At 41.0% G+C, this 23,439-nt stretch overlaps 1 protein-coding gene across 2 annotated transcripts in view; it reads left to right on the forward strand.

Moving 5' to 3' along the window:
• Window positions 1–23,439, forward strand: part of LPGAT1 (lysophosphatidylglycerol acyltransferase 1) — a 155,963-nt gene that overhangs the window by 70,429 nt on the left and 62,095 nt on the right. The gene's annotated exons all lie outside the window — the stretch shown is intronic.

The raw sequence follows: 23,439 nt of genomic DNA on the forward strand, positions 1-23,439 counted from the left end.
ATAGTCATGGTTTTCTCTTCATATATAACTTTAAGTAGGATAATAGTAGCACTTTTGCAGCAAAATTGCTTCAAATCCTTCCATAATGAACAAATTAATCATACACGTTGAACTCTCATACCAAGTATCAGACTATTCTAGAATCACCTAGCTGCTTTTAATTTTCATAGAGAGCACCTAGAGGTGATTATAGGGGGAGGCAGTACTCTGCGGACACTGAGATATAGGATCCATAAACATCACACTTTTACTGTTAACATTTATCACAAACATGGCATCTTCCTTATCCCTAGAAAGAGAAAACTAGATAAGAGACACTCCTATAAATGGCTGTGTTTTGAATAGCCATTAACAACCATCTTCTAATAAGAGAGACCTTCTAGGTTGAAATAATCTTTCTGCCTTAAGATTCCTCTTCTGATACCATTTATTTCCTCTCTGTGCTGTATTCAGAAACTTGAATGCAGAGTTTTTGTTCCAGACTACATGGATCTGACCCTTATAAATCCGACTGCTTCATTGGTTCCCTCCATTAATAACTGATTTATTGAAGTAGTTTCCTCCTTTCAGCTTTGTGTTGGGGAACTGAGTAATAGAAAAAGTAATTTCTCTTTTTCCCACCCCTCTTATATAAAAGATCTCAAACACCTTTCTCCCTCCCTCCACTGGGTTGCCTTTTAAGAGTGTCTTTTTTTCCTCCTATCTTTGATAATATCACAGATGTCATACTTGCAATTTCCCCCATTCTGATGGGGAGATGCATTATGGGAATTTTATTGCAACATGCAATGTATGCAGTCTATTTTTCCTTCATCAGTGTCTGTTAATGAGATAAGAATTTTCCTTTTCCCACTGAAACTGTGCTTTCTTCTCCTCCAAGTATTTCCAGGAAATTTATATTATTTTACTTTCCATTTTTCTCTCCTGGCTTTTATAACTTTTTATCGCAAACTTTATTATCTTATCATGTCATGTTTGTTTCATTTTGATCTTTTTCCAATGTTTCCTGCTTTACTCTACAGCTTTTACTGTATCCCATATACTTTTGTGATTAAACTTTTCATTTTGAGTCTTGAGATGTGAAGGGTTGTTTCATATCTGTTTTATTGTGGAGCAGTTCTAAGGAATCAGTAATACAGGTCTGTCGCATCTTACGCGCATTTAACATGCGCGATTTCAACTTTATGCGGTCGGCAAAAACAAAAAACAAAAAAAAAGAGAAAAACAACAATTTTAATACTATACCTGTAGTGCGGGCAATTTCGCCTGCCATTGAACTCAGTGGGGTTTTGGCTATACACGGTTTTCGCTTTACGCGCTAACCGTGGAACAGAACCCCCGCGTAAGATGAAATAGACCTGTACTTACTTACTTTTTGTCCTGGAGTGTTTGCATTGGAGAGGGAGTAATGTGACAGTGTAACTCAGGGCCCTAGTTGTGGGGGTTGATAATTGTGGCTTTAAATCTGTCTGGTCACTTACGTTTTATTTTTGGTTTTTGGCATTTTCAAAGAGTCAGTGGGTTTAGATTTATCTTGACTATAGTTATGGGATTTCCATCACTCATAGCAGAGGCAGTGGTTTTTTTTCATATCGAAACTAGTGTTATCTGTAACTGAACCTAAAGAATTATACACCATAACTAAATTTGAGAGTAGGGATTCATCCTTCCCTTTATAAAAACCTGGCACATCAGTGATTGATTTCTCCCCCCCCAACAGTGTGAGGATTGGTCTTAAAGTATATATACAGAAGGATATATTGAAATAGATAGGGTTTGCTCCCAGTCTTCTATTAATGAAAGTAATCTTGCCTACCTAGGAAATGGGAAGAGATGGCCTACTGATAGGGGTTGATTTTTATTTTGGAGATGGCGGAAGTGTTCTGATTAAAATGAATTGCAAGTTGAGCTGTGTGAATTGCATCCCTTAATACTTGGCGTTCTTCTCTCCAGCTACATACAAAATGGAGACAGAATCAATTCTCTGAGAAGATCTAAAGGAAAACCAATTTTTATTTAACAAATAATGTTATGGGGGGGAAAGAGCATTGGCCTATGCTAAACTTTCCTAAGAGAAATTACAAGTTTCCTCCCCCACCCCAGGTGGCTGATGTTTTCTTCCCCACTCCTTGGCCACAGACACGGTTATGAAAAGCAAAAATCCCATTATTGGTACATTTCCCCACCTACTGCTATGCATCAAAATAAACAAGAAGATAAGATACCTTCAAGGCTCCCTTGTGCGATGCTTAAAAATAATCATGAATGCAGAAAAACATTCTAATGTCGTCTTTAGAATCTTAAGAAAAATGAGTTTATATCCATTTCCTTTGTTGAGAGCTATTTGAATAGGACAATGCTGTTGTCCTTTCTACCCAGCTTTTTAGAAAGGACTACATAGTTTTGCTTCTGCTCTTGTGCGTTTGAACTCACTTGCTTCCCTAGAAACTTGCCAGATAATTCACTGCTCAGTCTAGCTTCTTATAAATTGTAATACAAGGTTAAAGATCTTACTAGGATTTTTGAATATGTTCATGTTTCTTACAGCCTTACAATCACATACATTACAACTAAAATAATGTATAACAGTGGACTGGAAAATCACTTGTGCAGTAAGGGCAACACCACAAAAATGGATAAACTAGTAAATTTTCAGTGGCCATCATACTAACATATAGGGGCTAAGATCTTTTCACTCATGCTCTTTTTAAATTAAAAGTTTTGACTTTAAGTAAACATATCTATTTTATTACAGCTAGCTAAACCATAAAAGACAACACATAACTCCTCTCCAGTGGCTAAAAACCAGCTCAATACCTTGCTTTCTAAAATAACAAAACACATCACTTTTCATAGGTTTCATAAGAAGCAATAAAAACCTTCAGACAATTTTGAGCACAGCATAAATGATCAGCTGTTAGTAAGTTTGAATCTGGTTACTAAAGGAAACAATTATATACATCAGCAAATGGCTGCCTTAATTAAAGTTCATCACTTGCAATTTCTGTAAAGTGCGTTTAATACACACTTCAGTTTGCAGGCAGGTTACTCTTACAAGTAGAATCACAAAACAGGAGCTTCAGTGCTAATATCATGGGACTCAGGTGAATTAAACTTCAGCAAGGCATGCATCTAGGGCTTTTGTGGGTTTTTTTAGACCTTTATGGTTGTGTGTGTCAGGTGAAAGCCTATTTCTAGTCTGATTTTGCAGCTCTTTGTAACTAAACAGGATTCATTGGGGGATAGTGACAGGTACTCTAGCTGAACTGTGAGGGTCTTATTCTACCTCTGTTCTTGGTGATAACAGTTAGTCTTCCTGTTTCATCAGGCACAGTGTCTCTGGTTGCTTCCTTCTTGGATCTGGTCAGGAGTTTTGTCTCAGGAAGCTTCACTGTTGTTGGGAGTGTCTTTATTTTATGACCTTTCAGACTTTGGAGATGGCTCCCCGATGCTGTAAAACTATTCATTAGCTTACTCCCCAAATAGTGAGTTCTGAGGTTAAAGTGCCAGTTGTTAGGGGAAGCATTGCAGATTCTCACTTCATTAGTTACCTGGTACTCTTTCCTCTGTTACTATAAGGTGGGTGCACAACTGGTTGGAAAACTACTCAGAGTAGTTTCCAATGGTTCAGAGTCAAGCTGGAAGGGCATTTTGATTGGGGTCCCAGAGGAATCTGTACTGGGTCCTGTTTTATTTGATATCTTAATAAATGATTTAGAAAATGGCATAGAGAGTACAGGTATAAAGTTTGTGAATGTTATCAAGCTCGGGGCGGGGGGGTCACAAGCGCTTTGGAGGACTGGATTAGAATTAAAAGTGATCTTGATAAATTGGAGAAATGGTCTGAAATAACTAGCTGAAGTTCAGTAAGGACAAATGCAAAATACTATACTTAGGAAGGGCTTATTGATTTCACAAATACAAAATTGGAAATTTCTTCCTAGGGAGGAGTACTGCATAAAAAGGATCTGGTGGTTATAGTGCATCACAGACTAAATGAGTCAAACCATGTAATACTGTTGCCCCCCTCTCTCCCAAAAAAAGTGTGTGTGTGGGTGGGTGGGTGGGGGGGAACATATCATTCTGGGATGTATTAACACAGTGGGTCTCAAACTTTTTTACTGGTGACCCCTTTCACGTCGCAAGCCTCTGAGTGCGACCCCCACAATAAATTAAACACACTTTTTTGAATATATTTAACACCATTATAAATGCTGGAGGCAAGCAGGGTTGGGGTGGAAGTTGACAGCTCGCGATCCTCCATGTATTAGCAGGAGTGTTGTAAACAAGACATAAGAAGTAATTCTTCCACTCTACTCCACAGTGATGAGGCATCAACTAGAATATTGTGTCCAGTTCTGGGCACCACAGTTTGGCAAAGATGTGGACAAATTGGGGAAAATTCAGTGGAGAGCAGCAAAAATGATTAAAGGTCTAGAAAACATGACCTGCAAGAAGAGACTGAAAAAATTGGGTTTGTTTAGTCTAGAGAAGACTGAGGGGGGGATATAACTCTCTCTTCAAGTACATAAATAGTTGTTATAAAAAGGAGGGTGATAAATTGTTCTCTTTATTGAAGACAGGACAAGAAATTGCAGCCAGGGAGATTTTAGGTCAGACCTTAGGAAAAGCTTCCTAATTGTAAGGGTAGCTAAGCACTGGAACAAATTACCTAGTTTGGAAGTTATTAAGAATAGGTTAGACAAACATCTGTCAGGGATGGTCTAGATCAGTGGTTCTCAAACTGTGGGTTGCAACCCCATTTTTATGGGGTCGCCAGGGCAGGCCTAGATTTGCTGGGGCCCGGGGCCAAAGTCCGAACCCCACTTCAGCCCTGGGCGGCAGGGCTCAGGTTACAGCCCTTGAGCTTCGGCTTTGCCCCCTTCCACCCAGGGTGATGGAGCTTTGGCTTTGGCCCCCTCACGGGGCTTGGGCAGGCTTAGGCTTCGGTCCCTGCTTTGGAAACTTTTTAAGTAAAGGGCAGTAGGAGGCGAAGAATATTTTTTCCATTGATTTCCCTATTTGTTGCAGAGTGAAGGAGAATGAGTGGCAGAGGAAAAGGATATGTGGAGAGAGGAAAAGACAGAAATAAAAAAAGGGGGGGGAGAACAGAAGCAGTATGTGAATTTCATATTTTAGTAGGTTATACATTAGGTATTTGTTTAAAAATAAAAAAGGAGAGAAAAGGGCTCATTTTATCTTTATGGAAAAAGTATGTGGGTTAGGGTGAAATCTCCCCTAATCTATATCCGTATGAGTCTATTGTCCGGTTCACATTACTGTCTTCTAAATATCTGCCCCTTTGGGTTATCCTGTTAACTGGCAGGAGCTATAAGAATGGAGAATATTTAGTTAAAATAAGTGAATGTTTAACATTAAATTCTTAATGTGTTCTTGTAAATAAACATTCTTACAAGTAAACAAAAATAGCCTTTGCTTTCTTGTCTAGAGATCAGTGATCTCGTGTAATATTGAGGTTGCCGATCAAATCTAGAGGGAAAACTGACTTTCCAGTGACCTTGACCTTCAACTCCTAATGGAATTTCACCCATGTTAGGCTAGCTATTCATGCAGGGTCACCTGATAATATGACAACGTAATAATGGCATAACTCAAAAATAGATAAGATATAAATAATTTACAATCCAGTTGTTTAATAAGGAATTAGTCTCAACACTGTCTAGCTTTTTTTTAGTAGATTTTAGAAGAAATATTAAAAAATAAAGATATATTAAGTGGTAATATAATCTGCTTGTGTGTACAGAGAAAATGTTCTCAGAAATTTTAATATGAGTGGAGCACCAAGGAAGCTATCCAATCCTTAATGTATGTTGTACATAACTTACAATAAATTGATTAATTATGGAATTATTCAACAGCTGCCCCTGTGTGCCTGGCCAATAACTATCATGTAATTAGTCATGTGTTAGTGTACAGGAATATGCTGTAAACCTAATACATGTTAAATTATAAACTAACACTGCATGAGGCATGCAGGGAGCCTTGCCAGTTGTCTGGTGATTAAACAAGTGGGATTTTTGTGACACTTTGGGACAGGCAGATTGGCTACAGGAACACTAGGTTGAAAGAAAGATGGACAAACAGCACCAGCTGGTGCATTGTAGTATGATTTTTAGTTCAGGTACGGCCACAGAGTTTGACAGTTGAACCTGGCCTTGGTCCATTGAAAAGGGGGGTTATTTCCACTCAGAAAATGCAACCTCTTTTTTTTTTTTTTTTTTAATGGCCCAGATTCAGATTGTCCCATGGGATCCATTGCCTTCAATCTATAAACATGTTTCTAACATTAGAGAACCAGACCTGCCATAGCCGTATGGTGGCAGTACTTTAACATTGCCAGTGTAGACTAGCCCTAAAATATACACATTACTTACAATGAAAGTAGCTATTTCATACATTGCAGTGTTTTCTTCCTAATATATCTTTATTCCTTTCTTTCTATGAAGACTGTGGACTTTGTAGTCACATTAATATTATAGACACTTGTTAGGAAATATTGTGCACTGTCTGATAAGTCCGCATATTGAGTCCCTTTTTATACAGTTAATCAGGTGAGAAACAAAATACTTTTAAAGAGAGTCTTCTGCACTAGCATACTTATATTTAAAGAACACAGCTGTTCATTCTTTCTGGAAATATTTCTTTGGGATGAAATGTGACCTGATAAATTTTAGGCTCAAGATCAGAACACTCATAAGCTTTCCATAGTGAATGTATTTTTATTTTTTTTTTGTATAAACTAACAAGGTTGGGGGAGACTAGTACACCAAAATATGACAAAATGCTAATAAGAGACTAATTTTAAATGGAAACAAACTAGAAACTTCAAAACTGCATCAGTATCCTGGTTTCTACCAGCACAACAGGTGTTCCCTTTTGCCTCTCGCATTGTCTGATCATGTGCAGGCAACAAGTTGCTACTAACAGGCCACAGTTACCTAATTTTTAAACTTTTCCCTATGCAGTTAAGATTTGGTAGCTCAGACAAGCTGGCCTTGGTTAACAAAGAAAATATGCACAACATTCAGTATAATACATTAACAACCAACACTGAAGTAACACTTGGCTTTTAATTAAAATTAAAGCTTGGCATGGCTTTGCCAAATCCAAAGGGCTGCCTTGCGGCAACATACTTTCTCTGTTTTCAAGGAAGACATGCTTAACTACCTGGGCAGCAATCCAAGTGTCAGGTTTGTTGTTTTAAACTGCATGTGACTTTTCAAATGTTGCTATATCATCATGCACAAGTATCAGCCTAAAGTAAAGGGAAGTAGGTGTTCATTTAATACTTTAACAATGGAAAGAAGTTAGAGAGGTTACTGATCTGGCAAAGATCATGTAAAAGGAAGAGTCCAGGGAATTCTATTCTAATTAGTATCTACCTGCTGTCTCCTGAATTTGTCACAGCTTGTCATATTTTGTAATTAAGAATCTCTCTAATAGATGTGGCCTAGTAAATGTAGTCCAGATCTGGAATAAAAGTAGCTAGCTCTACCCAAGTTTTGCAGTAAAATTTCACAGACTTCTAAGCCTGTACATTAATTGGATAAATGAACCTACCTACATTGAGGAAAACATTACCTACTGCTGTGTATGCATTTGACAGTCACAGCTAGACTCGGAAGGACCCCATTAAAAGGAATAAAGGAAGCGTACCAACCTGACAGTAATATTGCTCAGGTTTGTCTGACTCAAGATTTACTGAGGACCTGATCCTAAACCCACTGAAGTTAATGGGAGCTATTACACTGAGTGACTGCAATTAATTTTGGATGAGGCTCTAAGACAGAAGTGGATTTGTTAACATAGTAGACACTACCATCTTTAACAAGTACAGTTTCCCTCTCTGTTGTACCTTTCTTGAATGTCTTCATGTCGTTTCCGACTCAATATGGCTAAAACAGAGTTGATCTTTCCTCAGTCCTCTGCTCTGTCACTGTCCTTTCCCATCATTCAAGGTCACAATTATAGTGCCATCTTGCACTTTAATGATGGGCACTGTAAAAATTCTTAGATTACGTAAATAGATCTGACTCCTTTTTGCCCCCCCTTTTTTATACTTGCACCCAAGCAGTTACCGAAGTGTTCACTGCTTTCTCTACAGCATCTCTGAAATCTGTCCTTTCCTTTCAATCTTGATTGCTCATACTCTAGTTCACACCTGGTAATTTCCTGTCTTGAAACCTGCCCCCTTGTTGGCCTTCCCATGTTAAGGGATAAAGGTCACCTAAATTAAACCAAAACCTTACTGGAACTTTTAATGTAGTATGACAGCCTTTTGAAAAGTCCGTTTTTTTTTGTTTTGTTTAATTCATGTTACTTTAATATAAAAGACTTGACCGTGTCAGTAAGAGGAAGCTCCCATATGCCTTCCCACCAGTATCTCTGGTAGAAAGGTTTCTGACCAGTCTTGGACAGGCAAATCTCTTGACAGGTAAATGTCAGTGATACTAAAAGCCCTATATTAGCTGAGACAGGTATGTTTGGCTTTTTTTGACTATGAAATGATCATTCCAAACCAGGCGCTGCTCTACATCTGTACATCTGGAATCCTTCCTGACTCCGGGGTGGGTAGAGATTGAGACATGGATTTCCACTCTTGAGAACATCATGGAAGATTTGTATCTTTGAGAAAAGAAAATAACTTACTTGCGCATCTTACCAGAAAACAAACCAAAATTACCACTCACTCACTGACCTCTCAGATTTTGGGAGGATTTTTCTTGATTTTTATAGTTCAAGTGATTATTATCGGGAGTTTGCCTCCCATTTGAATAACTCCTGTGGAGCCCGAGGACAGTATAGGTACCGGTATCTGGTGAGGTACATCCCAGTTACTTGAGATGCTCAGAAACCTTCAAGCTATTGAAGTCCCTGGCTAGTCTTGGTCTGGGAGCATGGATCCAAGAGTGTTGATCTGATGAAATATGTCAGGGAACAAGAATTACAGGAAAGCAATTTTCATAATGGAAAAAACAGTGGCAAACACGGAGTATGTTCATATTCAGAAAAATTATATCTCAATTAACATTAAATAGACTAATGATAGATGTAAATAATTGTGTGAATTATTGAATCAGATATGCTTGCTAGAAATCTCTGGACTTCCTTATAATTTTGTGTTGTGAGATTTTTTTGTGATGGAATAGGGCACAATGTTATAGTAATTCAGATACTGAATTCACAGGATAGTCTCTATTTGTTAAGGAATTAATGGATTTATTAGGGGAAATGAAGCATTAATTACCCTGACAACTTTGAATGTTTATGTAGTGTCTCAAAATTTTGATAAGTTAGTTATCTGTCTTCAAAGTAACTTTAGGTCACCCGCTTATTTACAAGTATAGGAATTGCTATACAGGATCAGACCAGCAGTCTGTCTAGTCATAGATTATACATTCAGAAGGAATGATTGTGATCAAGTCTGATCTCCTAGAGGATTTTTTTGGATCTTGTTATATCTTTGTCTGCTAGATTGAAGAGCCCTTATCAAATTTTTCTTCTACTTATAGACTGTGATCAAGTGAACCGTTAGGGGGGTTGTCTACACTGGCACTTTACAGCGCTGCAACTTTCTCGCTCAGGGGTGAAAAAACACATCCCTGAGCGCTGCAAGTTTCAGCGCTGTAAAGTGCTAGTGTAGCGCTGGTAGCTATTCCCCTTGTGGAGGTGGTTGTTTTTATAGCACTGTATGCCACGACTACACAGCCATGTTAAAGTGCTGCCGTGGCCAGTGCTTTAATGTTGCTAGTGAAGACGTGCCCTTGGCTTTCTCTTTAAGGCCTTGGCTACACTTGCAGATGTACAGCGCTGTGAGTTAAACCTGACTTCGTGCAGCTGAGTAGGGAAAGCGCTGCAGTCTGTCCACACTGACAGCTGCCCAGCGCACTGTCGTGGCCACATTTGCGGCAATTGCAGCGCTATTGGGAGCGGTGCATTATGGGCAGCTATCCCACAGAGCACCTTTTCCCATTCTGGCGCCGTGGGTTGTGGGAAGGGGGCGTGGGTGCGGGGGATTCTGGGTCCTGTCCCAATGCCTCGTGATGCATCGCTTCGCATCCCAGAAATCCCTTTGTTTCCGTCCACCTTTGGCGCCATCTTTCAACGGTTTCTGTGCAGCGCGATCTGTCTGCGGGAAATGGAGTCCGAACTGCTGAGGCGTATGCTGACGAGTCTCGCCAGCACGTCACGTTTGGCTGTCGAACTAGTCCTTAAGATCCAAAGTGACAGTGAGAGTGAGGGTGAGGAGTCCGACGATGCTATCGAGCCGCGTAACGCGTACGACACGAAATTGCTTGTGGCATTCACGGACATGCTCAGCACCGTGGAACGCCGCTTTTGGGCTCGGGAAACAAGCACCGAGTGGTGGGATCACATCGTCATGGAAGTCTGGGATGACGAGCAGTGGCTGCAGAACTTTCGGATGAGAAAAGCCACTTTCATGGGACTGTGTGAGGAGCTCGCCCCCACCCTGCGGCGCAAGGACACGAGATTGAGAGCTGCCCTGTCAGTGGAGAAGCAGGTGGCTATTGCAATCTGTAAGCTGGCAACTCCAGACAGCTACCGGTCGGTCGCAAACCAGTTTGGAGTGGGAAAGTCGACCGTTGGAATCGTGTTGATGCAAGTTTGCAAGGCCATTAATCGCATCCTACTCAGAAGAACCGTGACTCTGGGTAACGTGCAGGAAATAGTGGATGGCTTTGCACAAATGGGGTTCCCTAACTGTGGAGGGGCGATAGATGGGACGCACATTCCTATTCTGGCACCACCCCACCTAGGATCCGAGTAGTTAATCGGAAGGGGTATTTCTCTATGGTTCTCCAGGCGCTTGTGGATCACCGTGCGCGTTTCATTGACATTAACACAGGCTGGCCCGGAAAGGTGCATGACGCACGCATCTTTCGGAACACGTGGCTGTTCAGGAAGATGCAAGCGGGGACTTTTTTCCCAGAGCGGAAGATCACGGTAGGGGAAGTTGAAATGCCCATTGTGATCCTTGGAGATCCCGCTTACCCGTTAATGCCGTGGCTCATGAAACCCTACACAGGGAGCCTTGACAGCAGCAAGGAATGGTTCAACTACAGGCTGAGCCGGTGCTGAATGACTGTGGAGTGTGCCTTTGGCCGTTTAAAGGGCCGCTGGTGATCTCTGTATGGGAAGCTGGACTTGGCCGAAAACAGCATCCCCGCGGTTATATCTGTGTGCTGTGCCCTCCATAATATTTGTGAAGGGAAGGGTGAAAGCTTCACTCAGGCACGGACCTCTGAGGTTCAACACCTGGAGGCTGAATTTGCACAGCCAGAGAGCAGGGCTATTACAGGGGCCCAGCGTGGGGCTGCAAGGATTAGGGATGCCTTGAGGGAGCAATTTGAGGCTGAAAACCAGCAGTGATATCTGGTGCCCTGCACAGGAGTGAAGTGCAGTAGTTCCAATCTTTAGGAATCAGTGTCTGCTAAGCAGACTTGCAGTGCCTGTTTATTTCCTGGGCGACGGAGTCTTTTACTTTATGCAATAATAAAGAATGTTTTCAAAGCCAAAGAATCCATTTATTGAAAAGAAAAAAAATTTATTTATTGAAAAGAAACAAGGTGGTGGAGTGGGGAACAGTACAATCACAGATTCGCGTATGTCCTGTCTGATGTGCTGTGCAGTGAGTGCTGCACTTCAGGACAGCTATACTGCATGGTGATGGGGGTTGAGTGCAGAAGGTAAGGGTCATGGTTTTCAGGGCTGGGTGGTGAAGATACTGGTGTTGGAGGCAGCGGGTGGCGTGAAGAACACGGAAGTTGGGGAAAGTGGGTTGGAGGTGACAGTGGGGCACAACGGAAAGAGTTTTGGGACAAGGGCTGTGGGGGGGTGGCGTTTGCATTTGCGGTACTGGTCCTCTTTCTGCATGGCTACCAGCTCCTGGATAGCGTCTGCTTGGCGCTCCAGGATGCTTATGAGCCTATCAGTGCTTTGCCGCCGATGCGCTGCGTTTTCCTGGCGGATCCTGCTTTCTCTCTCCCTCCAGTTCTGTGCTTTCTCATTCTCTTTAATAGATTGCCGCATCACTTCTTGCATCATGTCTTCTTTGCTTTTTCGCGGTCTCTTCCTGAGTCTTTCCAGTCTCTGAGCAGGCGATAAGAGGGACGGCTGAGGTCTCAAGGTTGATGCAGCTGTATAGGCAAAATGCAACATTTAACAGAGGCAGCATTGTTTATACCAGACAGAGTAATGATTCTCCCCACACTTAAGGAGTAGAAAACACACACGGTCTACACAATAGCATAATTTTCCCGTCCGAAACAGAGCACACATATCCCACGGGAGCCTCAAAATGGTGAGTAAGGGGGACTGATTGTTTCAGGGCTGCACTGTCCTCTGGGTTTCTGTGCCTTGGGGAGAGCCAACAGCTTCAGGGGGCACCTACACTGAACACTGTCCCAACATTTTCCACAGGAGTTCGTCCTGGACGATATCTCGCTGCTGAGGGTGACCTGGGAAGCAAGGGAGGGTCTTCTACTGCAATGCAGCTTCCGCCCTGGCCCATATGCAGCTTGCCTGTGTGCAGCAATGGTCCCCCCGCCCCTCGCGGCACAGTGGCGCGGACACGTTAGCCTGGCTGGGACAAGGACCACGGTGGCTCTCCCGATAAACCTGCACAAACGCATTGCACACGTTCTGGATGAGACATTCGAGGAGATTACCGAGGCCGATTACCGCGATGTGATAAACCACATCAGTGCACTATTCCGCATCTAGGCATGCATGCCTAACCCTCCTCTCCCAAAGAGCCCGCACCGAAAAAATTCCTTCCTGAAAAAAACCAAAAACGCTTACCAGGAATCTGCTCTTCTGTTTGTCCTCCACCAAGTACCGGCTGCTGCGACTGGCTACCTTCCTCCTGGCTCGAGAAGAGCTCCTGGCTGCATGGCTCCAGGGATTCCGGGGTGTCTCCATCCTGCCCACCACCATCACTCCCGTTTTCCTCCTCCTCCTCCTCTTCCCCCCCCCCCACTGGCTCTGAAGTGTCCATGGTGGTGCTCAGAGTGGAGGTGGGGTTAACCTCAAGTATCGCATCCAGCTCTTTGTAGAATCGGCAAGTCACGGGGGGAGCACCCGAGCGGCCGTTTGCGTCGCGGGCTTTGCGGTAGGCACTCCGCAGCTCCTTCACTTTAATCCTGCACTGCAGGGCGTCCCGGTCATGGCCCCTTTCCATCATGTCCTTTGATACCTTCCCAAAGGGATCGTAATTCCTACGGCTGGAGCACAGCTGGGACTGTACAGCTTCCTCCCCCCAAACACTGATGAGGTCCAGCAACTCGACATTGCTCCATGATGGGGCTCGCTTGGCGCGTGGAGGCATGGTCACCTGGAAAGATTTGCCGATAGCACTCCACACCACGCCGGGCTGAGCAAACAGGAAGGGGATTTTTAAAATTCCCGGGGAATGTAAAGGGTGGGTCACATGGTTGGTTACCTGAAGCCAGGGCAGTAGAGTTTGAACTGATGACCAGAGTGGCTAGAACAGGCATTGTGGGATACTGCCGAATAATTCTGGAGGCCATCCACAGAGCATTGGGCAGCCACACTGGCGCCGCAGCGCTGCAGTGGCAGCGCAATACTTGCTATTCCTCTCGGAGAGGTGGAGTACATGCAGCGCTGCAACCACGGAGATGCAGCGCTGCAAATGCCTTGCCAGTGTGGACGGGGAGTGAGTTACAGCGCTGGGGGAGCCTTTACAGTGCTGTAACTCGCAAGTGTAGCCAAGGCCTAAGATAAGTAGATTGAACTCCTTGTGCCTTTCAATATAAGGCATGTCTTTTCTAATCCTTTAATCATCCTTAAGGCTCTCCTCTGAACTCTCTCCAATTAATCAACCTCTTTCTTGAATTGTGGACACCAGAACTGGACATGACATTTCAGTAGTGGCCACACCAGTCCCAAATGCAGAGGTAATATAACCTCTCTACTCTTATTTGATATTCCCGTTTATTCATCCAAGGGGTTCACATTAGCCCTTCTGGCCACACTAGAAGTAGCACTGGGAGCACATGTTCAGCTGATTATCCACTATGACCTTCCAAGTCCTTGTCAGAGACACTGCTTCCCAGGATAGACCCCCTCCCATTCTGTAAGTATTCTTTGTTCCTAGATGTATGACTTTGACTTTATATTTTGACGTATTAAAATGCATGCTGTTTGTTTGTGCTCAGTTTACTAAGCAATCCAGATTGCTCTTTATCAGTGACCTTTCTTCGTTATTTACCACACCCTCAATTTTTGTCTACTGCAAACTTGATTACTACTGATTTTGTTTTCTTTCAAGTCACTTATAAAAATGATAAATAGTGTAGGGTCAAGAACCTATCCCTGCAGGACCCCAATAGGGAAACACCCTGTCTGATGATGATTCTCTGTTCACAATTACATTTTAAGACCTAGTAATCAGCCAGTTTTAATCAATTTATTCTGTGCAGTGTTGATTGCATCATTCTAATTTTTCAATCAAAATGTTTTGTGGTACTAAGTCGGATGCGTCACAGACGTCTATTTACATCAACACTATTATCTTTATCAACCAAACTTGTAATCTGATAAAGTTATCAAATTAGTTTGCCATCTATTTTTCCATAAGCCCATGTTAATTTGCATTAATGATATTGCTCTTCTTTAAAACTCTTCAGTTTCATGTCAGCTGTTCCATTATTTTGCCTGTAGTCAAGTATCCTGTCTCTGACAGCAGTTGGAACCATTTGCTTCAGACAAAGGTGTAAGAACCCACAGTGGGAAGATGTGGGATAATCTGCCCGACACATAGGTCTCAACTGGTCTCTAATAGTTTGAGATTGGCTTAAACCCTGAAACTCAAGGTTTCAAAACTCCATCCAAAATTTTTATTGTCATTAATTATAACAATTCTGGATATTCTTAGCATCTGTGTAAATATCCAATCCCTTTTTGAGTCTTGTTAAGTTCTTGGCTTCAATGACATCCTATGGTAATGAGTTCCACATTGTTATTACACTTTATATTTCCTTTTTGTAAGGTTTGAATTTTCTACTTTTTAATTTAAGTGCCCCCTTTTTGTTGTGTTATGAGACAGGGAGAATAGAAGATCCTGATCTATCCTTATTCTACCATTCATTATTTTATATATTTCTATCATATCCCCTTTTATTTATCTTCTTGCTAAGGTAAGGAATCTCACTTTTTTTTTTTTTTTTCCAATTTCTCTTCACATGAACAGAATTTTTCCAGGTCTCTGATCATATTTCTTCTTCAGCCTGATCCAAGAACCTTAATCCTATAGCTTACATCTATGTAGAAATGTATCTTAGTTTCTTTAGGTACTAGATTATGTCAGTACAAGTGAGGTGTTCCTCTTGTACCTGGACTGCACTTTTTGGAGAAACTTTATTTATTTATTTTTTAATGAACCACAATGAAATTACAGGACTTCTCTCCCAGGAGTGAAAAGGAAAAATATCTAGTGGAATTGGTGCCAAGGCTTGATGGCTTGTTGTCCTTAAGAGTGAGAGCCCTTGATGCTAGAAAGGAAGTGCCGTCTGCCTGTCTGCACACAGAAAGATTTAAGTGTTCATTTTGGCATCTGATAAAAGCAATCCTGCTGTGGAATCCAGAGTGTCCCACATCAGGATGCTGTACTTGGAGCTCTCTGCCCAGAGAGAGGAATCTGTAGAGAGTAATAGGTAAAATACATGCTGCACATACACCAGCAATCTGATTCTCCATGGACTGATTTTCTTTCAGAGGAAACAAGTGCTTAGATGTATGCTCAGGGGGACTATAAAAGTCCCTTTCAGATTGTCTCTCTCAACTGTTGGCAAAGCTATATTTCTTCAAGTAACTGGACTCAATTCTCTGACGGGTTCTAAAACCAGAAAAATGTTCTGGTAGAATTCAGGTTTATTTTACTTTGTTTGGTTTAGAAGTCTCTGCATTTGAATATTGCTAAGCAAAAGCTAGCAAGTCATGGCAGCTTGGGGCCCATTGTTCACTGAAGATGTACGTTCCAGAGCTTAATTCAACAAACTTTGCTTTGGTAAAATAAGGCAGTGTAAGAATCCACTGTATAGCAGACTCTGATAACAGGCTTCTTCTATGCATTTGATTCTATCTTTGTTGAAGTCAGATCTTAGGGCCTTCAAATGTAGTCCAGTTCATCTTTATTAATTAACTTTCAGAAATGGCTTTATTAGAGAACTCAAAAGAGAAAAAATTAATTTATGCAGAAGATAGACACTATTGCACTGTCTTTTAATTCACTAATTTTTAAAAATATTTTCTGACATATCTTTTAAATAGTATGATCTATTTTTTAAAAAAAATCATTGGAAAGAAAAGCATTTATATGGGCTTTTTTCTTCCTTGATGACGATTAGAAGGGGGTCTTTTCAGCAAGCCAGAGAGCAAAAACACCAAACCTTGGGCCCATCCCTCCGTCCCCCTACCTTCCTCTCTGTTCACACATCTGTTTGTTTCATTTGTGCTGCTGTCATTGCTGGTAAACAACCTCTTATCAGGCCTGGGGGATGAGTGTGCACATTAGCTCCCTCTGAACTGCACATGTTGTCAACATGCTAGTGCATAAGACGGGAAGTACAATTAACCATCAACGACACACTGAAACTTGACTTTGTACAAAGTGCTGTCAAATGGCCACAGTAAATATGCTGAAAAACAATAGAGTAAAATTGTTTCGGGTCTAAGCTCTTTCAGCTGTAGTAGTTTTAGGTGTTAGCTCACACCAGTTAATTTCACTGCTATTTCAAGTAGAAATAGTAGCCTTCAAGTTTAACCATGGATGGTGGACTCTTTGCTTTTCAGATCAGAGCCCAATGGTGGCATGTCACCCAACTCTTAGGGCAGGTCTTCACTACGGGGGGGCGGGGGTCAATTTAAGATACGCAAATTCAGCTACGCGAATAGCGTAGCTGAATTCGACGTATCGGAGCCGACTTACCCCGCTGTGAGGACGGCGGCAAAATCGACCTCTGCGGCTCCCAGTCGATGGCGCTTACTCCCACCTCTGCTGGTGGAGTAAGAGCATCGATTCGGGGATCGATTGTCGCGTCCCGACGAGACGCGATAATTCGATCCCCGGGAGATCGATTTCTACCCGCCGATTCAGGCGGGTAGTGTAGACCTAGCCTTAGTCAGAGGCAGTCCCTCCCCTTCACATTCTCCTTTGTTGCTTTACCCTATTCCCATGGTTGATGCTGATCATCTGCTGGGAGACATGCATTCCAAGGGGTTCAAAATTCCCGCTCCTGGTCAAGGCCAAATGACTCAAAGAAAAAAAAGAGGGGCCCAAAATTTGGTGGATCCAGATGGTCAGCTTTAAAACTCAACTAATAAGCATTTGGACTAGGCCAGCAGGGAGAATTTTGAACCGCACTGAATCTGTCTCATAGTAGCCAGTCACTGTTGTCTGTGGGAGGAAGGTAGAGCAATAAAGGAAGATCTTAAGGGGAGCCACTGCCACAGGCCAAGTTTTGGGCACCACTAGGCACTGATATGAAGATCAAAGGATCCACCCACCCTGAAAGAATGAGAACAGGGAAGAAATAATTATGAAAATTCACCGCTACTATTATTTCAGAAGAAAAAGTACATTGAGACGACTTAGTTTCTCCTTTGATTTGCTTTCCTAGCCAAACAAATATTCCCTTGATTGTTGATTATTCTTATTTTTGTGTGTGTGTCCAAGTACTAGGAAAAAACAATAGTGCATGGTGTGTACCTCTCACAAGGTAGCCTACTTCTACATGTATTTGTGTATGAATGGAATGCCTGCAGGCTATTTTGAACATTCATCCTCTATTAAAAGAGAAGGATCAGGGGTGTGAATGTTTCCAAATTATTCGAAGAGAAACTAAAAGATTAAAATAATATGGCTCACAGTAAAATGTTTGGAAAGTTGCAGCCCAGGAGAAAACTCATAAGGAGAAAACACAAGGCCCCAGAAAGGTCAATTTTAAAGTTGTTCTAGCTAGCTGCTGCTTCAGAGAGCTCTCTGCTAGTCAAGCTGTTTGATCTTTCAGCTTCTACCAAAAAGGCAGATTGAGAGAGTCTTTTAATAGAAATTGAAAGTTCAAAATAGCTTGGCTGCCAGGGATGATTGTGGTTGCCCTGGTCACACCAAAGCTGGAGGGAGGGGTTCTTGAACAGACGCATGTAAAGCTTCTTTACACTACAAATTATCAGGACTCCAATTACAACGCTTCCCCATCTTTTTTTTTTACGTCTAAATGGGTGTGTAACTTTGAATTAGGTTAAAACTGAATCAAAATTATAGCCTGGTTCTGTCCATCCTAAAAATGGGGCTGTGCATTTATTGTGTAGATGTGCCTTATATATGTGTTAGGAAGTCCAATTGTCCTTCAACCATCAGGATTTTAAATTCTGGTGCTGGGTGGACTAGAATTGTAGTGAAAATTGCCAAGATCTTTTTAAGCAAAGCAGAACCGTACTCTCCCTTAGGTATGGTGAACATTCAGTGCCATCTAAGAATGATTTTTCGATTCAAATTCATAACAAAACCAAAGTGGCATGGTAAGCTTGAATTTTTTTTAAAAATTACCTTATTTCAAAAAGATCAGTTTTCTGATGTAGCAAATAGCGTGCCCTGATTAAAAATAATAATAATAATAATAATTTCTTGGGTTCAGAAGTCTGTTTGGATGGACCGGAGAGCAACACCATCAAACATGCTCAGGCGGGCATAGTCCTGTTCTGTCTTTGTGCAACGGGTCTGCTTCCTCTGGAGTTTCAGTATCAGCTTGAGCTTTGCTGTTATTGGAAACACTTTCTCAGGGAGAACATAAATAGTGCAATTCAATAAAACCAGTGAAACTGACTATACATCCAGAAATGTACCAAAATATAAATCTCTTCTCCATTCTAGCAATTGTAGGGGCTAATTTTAACATTGTAAACATTAGTAGGAATAAAATGTTCAGATGGAAATATGATTACTTGCTGAAAATGCTGACATTTGTGTTGGTTTACATTTGTGTGAACTCCTGTCTTATGCTACAATAAATTTTAATGACCAGAATATTGCATCTAGTATTTGACTTTGCCAGCAGCCGTACAAAGTGTCTACTGCCCTTGCTATCTTCCTTAAATTTCTGGCTTTTTATGATCGTAGATAGCTTTAGTTAATCACATTTATTAACATAGTACTTGTGATTTTTTTTGTTTACTAAGGCATTTAAAAATGTTTTCTTACATAATTTTAGATATGCCAATAAATTAACATTTCATCAAGAAGCAATGTTTATTAACTCCTCTTTAAATAATAAATTAATGCTTTATTAGAAAACTGTTTCTATTAGAAAGCTATTAGAAAATTCAAGTTGACAGTGTCTGTAAGTTTTCAAATGAAAGAATAAGGCTGAAGTCATGGATTCCTTCACATTCCTGATTTAAAGTGTATCTCGGACTTTGACAAGTTGGTATCTTTGCGGTGGGATGCAATAGTAACTAATTTAATTAAGAGCTGCCATGTTAAAAGCTGAGGTCTATGAAAGGCTGAGAGAGTGCAAGACCTTTTATAATTAGGGCTAGTGGTTTGTCTCAGGACACAGATCTGTGGTTTCTTTGTGTTGAGGTGGAGCTGGTTTGAGGCAGCCACACAGCACTGCCCCTCAGTTGCTACTAAGTTAGGACAAGCAAGTAGGAAAGCAACACAGAAGAGGGATGGAGGCAGCAGTGGCCTTCCTGCAGTGATGGAGTCCAAACCATCAGGTATTGAGACAGCAGTTTTAAACCACTACTTACTTTCTATTAAATAGCTCGGAACAATTTTTTGTGTAAAATCAAAAGATTTTGGTTAAAATATTATTTTGTATTCTTCTGGCACTTCTTACTAGTAATGACTTGTGCTTCCCACCCCATAATAAGACTAGTGTTAATAGTTCATTTTTATTTCACGCTATGGATAATAATAAATTAATTATCTTTGTATTTTTCAGGTGTGGGTATGATATATAAATAAAATACATAAAAAGAGAGAGAACTGCTTTGGATTTGCTATGAATTACTTTAGCATTCGATTGAATTTAACACACTGCTAACATTAAAAATATTATTTGAGAGTCATTCTAAATTATTTGTTCATGTTATCCAGCTAATAATAGTGGCCACTGTTTGATATTTGGGCCAGAATTACAATCGCTATTTACTGTCATTGGTTGGAACTCTGAAATTCCTTATAAAGAAATTGAATTGTTTTGCAGAAGATGTTTGCTGTTTTTTTTTTTACTAGTTTTATAGCGTGGATGAAATGTTTTGAAAATTCAAAAATATAAGAATTGTTTCATGAAAATGTTTTTGGGTTTTGAACCTAGTCTCCTATTATCTCATTAGTTTGATGATAACACCTGCTTACCTTTGTCAAAGTTAGACTCAGGACTCATAGTTTGTCAGGCCACTCTGTTTTATTAGCACAGCGCTCTGCTAATATATTCAGATAACGTGAGCCCCCCTGCAAGATTCAAACAGTCTTATTTATACAGATAAAAGGGTGCGAACTAAACAAAGGGACAGAGAGAGCAAAATTGTAAAATTTGCATGGGGCACAATATGCATATCCTGCTTCCTTATTAACTCTTATCAATCTAAGGCTAATGCTTCACCAATCGCCCTTAAGTGGAGCAATTCATTAAGCAGTTAATGTCTGCTTTCCTGCCACATAGATTGCAGCATTTCTCATTTCTACTTAAAGGTACATACAGAATTCTTTAATTCATTCTATTTCTTTAATATAATTCATTTCACTTTCACAATCCCTCCTTTTGGTCAAGCTTACGCAAAGACCAACAATTACTGGGTTCCACATTTTAATTGTTCTTTATCTCTTTGTTCATCAGTGATATTTAACACCATCATATTAGCACTCTGTTTTGGGGCAGTCACCTGGGTGGCATATCTTATACAATTCTGGATACAACAGGAGATTAACTGAAAACATACAAAAATCATTAGGATTCCAAACAGGATAGTCAGGGCTCCCTGAAACAACCAGTTTCCTATGCCAGAGAAATTGAACAGGTTACTTAGCCACTTCCATAAAGAACTCGGCTCTTCATGGGGAAGATATGCGATTTGTTCTAAGTGACTAGCACGATCTATTACCTCATTGGTGTCAGGTATGTACACACTATATTTTTTCTTTTTCCAATGAGAGCACAGGTCCCTCCTTTGGCCGCCAGCACTATGTCCAATGCCTGATGGTTTTGGAGGGCCATCTGTCGGATCGCCCCTGTTTCTTTGGCCAGAGCTCTTAAACTTTCTTCAGTTTTATTTGCCATTATTTTAACTACTACTTGTAACCTTAGGAGCCTTTTTGCATGGTGTTGAAAGATTGTATTGTTTTCACTAAGGTTACTGTAGGGGGAACATGAAATTGATTTTTCTGTTTGATCCTCAGGTCAAGAAAACATTCATATCCCCATACCCAGCCCGCCACTTTTTAGTTTTATTCGAATAATCCCATACACCATTGGCCACAATATGCTGAAGGCAACGGCTTTTTCCCAGATCCAGCCCTGTCCCATTACACACCCAACACCAATGACCTTTTCCCTCCACCACACTTATCCATTTAGATACATTTATTCCCACTGTTTCCCAAGTGTCATTATTGTTCCATGTTTTGTCAAACGGACGAGGTCCTCCAGTGAGGTCTGGGGAATTGAGTGCGGTTGCCAGGACAGGAACACCAGCTTGAGAGTGGGTTGGGATGTGGCTGCAGACCCAGCAATTAGAAATATTAAGGGTCTGAGCTATCCACACTTGCTGCTGGATAAAAGAATTGTCATTGTGGACTCCCCAGACCTTAAGACACCAGCAGCCGAGGAACAGGCGCCACCAGAGGCGCATGTTGGAGGCAAGGCCCTTCTGGTTCTGACAACCTCAACTGAGGGAACCGCAGTCACGGTTTTACATCCACCAGGCAGCAGGCGCTAGGCTCACTACTGCTCCTTCTCGGGCTTTGCTTTAGGTCGTCGTCTGCTTCTGGCAACCCTTATGAGAGCGTAGATTGTAAGGTATTGCAGGCTGTTCCTCTACGTCTTCTTCTGGAGTCAAAATTGACTCTGCGTGGTCCTGAGGTGATGATTGGTTCGCTGGGGGTGGTGCCTTCTTACACTGCGAAGTATGTATCCACGCTGCGATGCCAGACAGTTTAACAGCCGTCTGGGTAGTAAGCAGTACCTGATGATTCTTTGATGTCCTTTAAGTCTCTTTACTTCTTCTTCTTCCTTGACTCTGGCTATAACAATGGCCTTCACACCTTATCTTTTTCTGATGCATACATTCCTCATTCACACAAACAGATTGAGAATACAAACAGTAGTATTTTATAACGAGCAAAAAGGCATTGCAAATTAAAACCTTGCTAAGTTTTACAATCAATAACCAAGACAATTTACATTGAGACCCAGGCCTTTAATGTTCCTCTAATTTACTTAACATAGACACAATAGAGAATCCTGTTTCTTACTTACTAAACCTTAAAACAAAGAAATGTATATTTAACTAGAGTGCCTACTTTGTAATACATATAGGAAACCATAGTAGACATTATAACTTATTCTAAAACAAAAGGGTGACCATAATCAGTTATAAGGATTGTTCTGGTCTGTCATTCCTTTCTGCTATTCAAAAAGGGTGGCTGACAGGATGAAATCAAATCATACAGTAATTCTTATGGGACATTATAAAATCCTGCTCCTACATATCCCCCTTTTGACACTAAGATTATTAATCGCCAGTGTCACTTTTTATTTAGTCCACATAATAGAAAATACTGGGAGGTGATTTGGGCCTGTGGCTCTAGCTTTGCATACATTTGTTTTATCCAGCAGCACGTTGCAAACATTTTAATTAAACACATACAATTTAAAACCAAAAACAATTAGGGTTAGTAACATTAGTATGCCAGTAGTTGTGGGAGACCATTCAGAAAATGTTATACCAATGGTAAGCTGTTATGTCTTTCTGCAGTGGCAATTCTTAACATGTTGCCATTTGCATGTATAATATGAATGGTTCGGTTTCCCACATTGCCTTTTTGTTTGTTTTAGGAACTATGTTACCTTTTTACCTTTTTTTAAAACACAGTACTTACATTACATTTACATTTGTCTATTGGAAGGTTGCTAACACTTCCATTCTTTTAAAACACTTTTTTCCCAAGAATTAACACATACACATAGCCTATTATACAGTACTTTGGTCTCATTATTTATTTTATCCCACATACAGGATCCTAGTGAGATGTTTTTACTACAGGGCTTTGGAGCAACAGGCATGGATAAGCATACCCACTTTTATTTGTTTCTGTATTAGGTTGTCCTGTAGCTGGTATCAGCTTTTTCTGAAAGACAAAAATAACATTTTTCT

The sequence above is a fragment of the Terrapene carolina genome, unplaced genomic scaffold (assembly GCF_002925995.2).
Source record: "Terrapene carolina triunguis isolate 2854851 unplaced genomic scaffold, T_m_triunguis-2.0 Scaffold120, whole genome shotgun sequence".
Classification (NCBI taxonomy): Eukaryota; Metazoa; Chordata; order Testudines; family Emydidae; genus Terrapene; species Terrapene triunguis.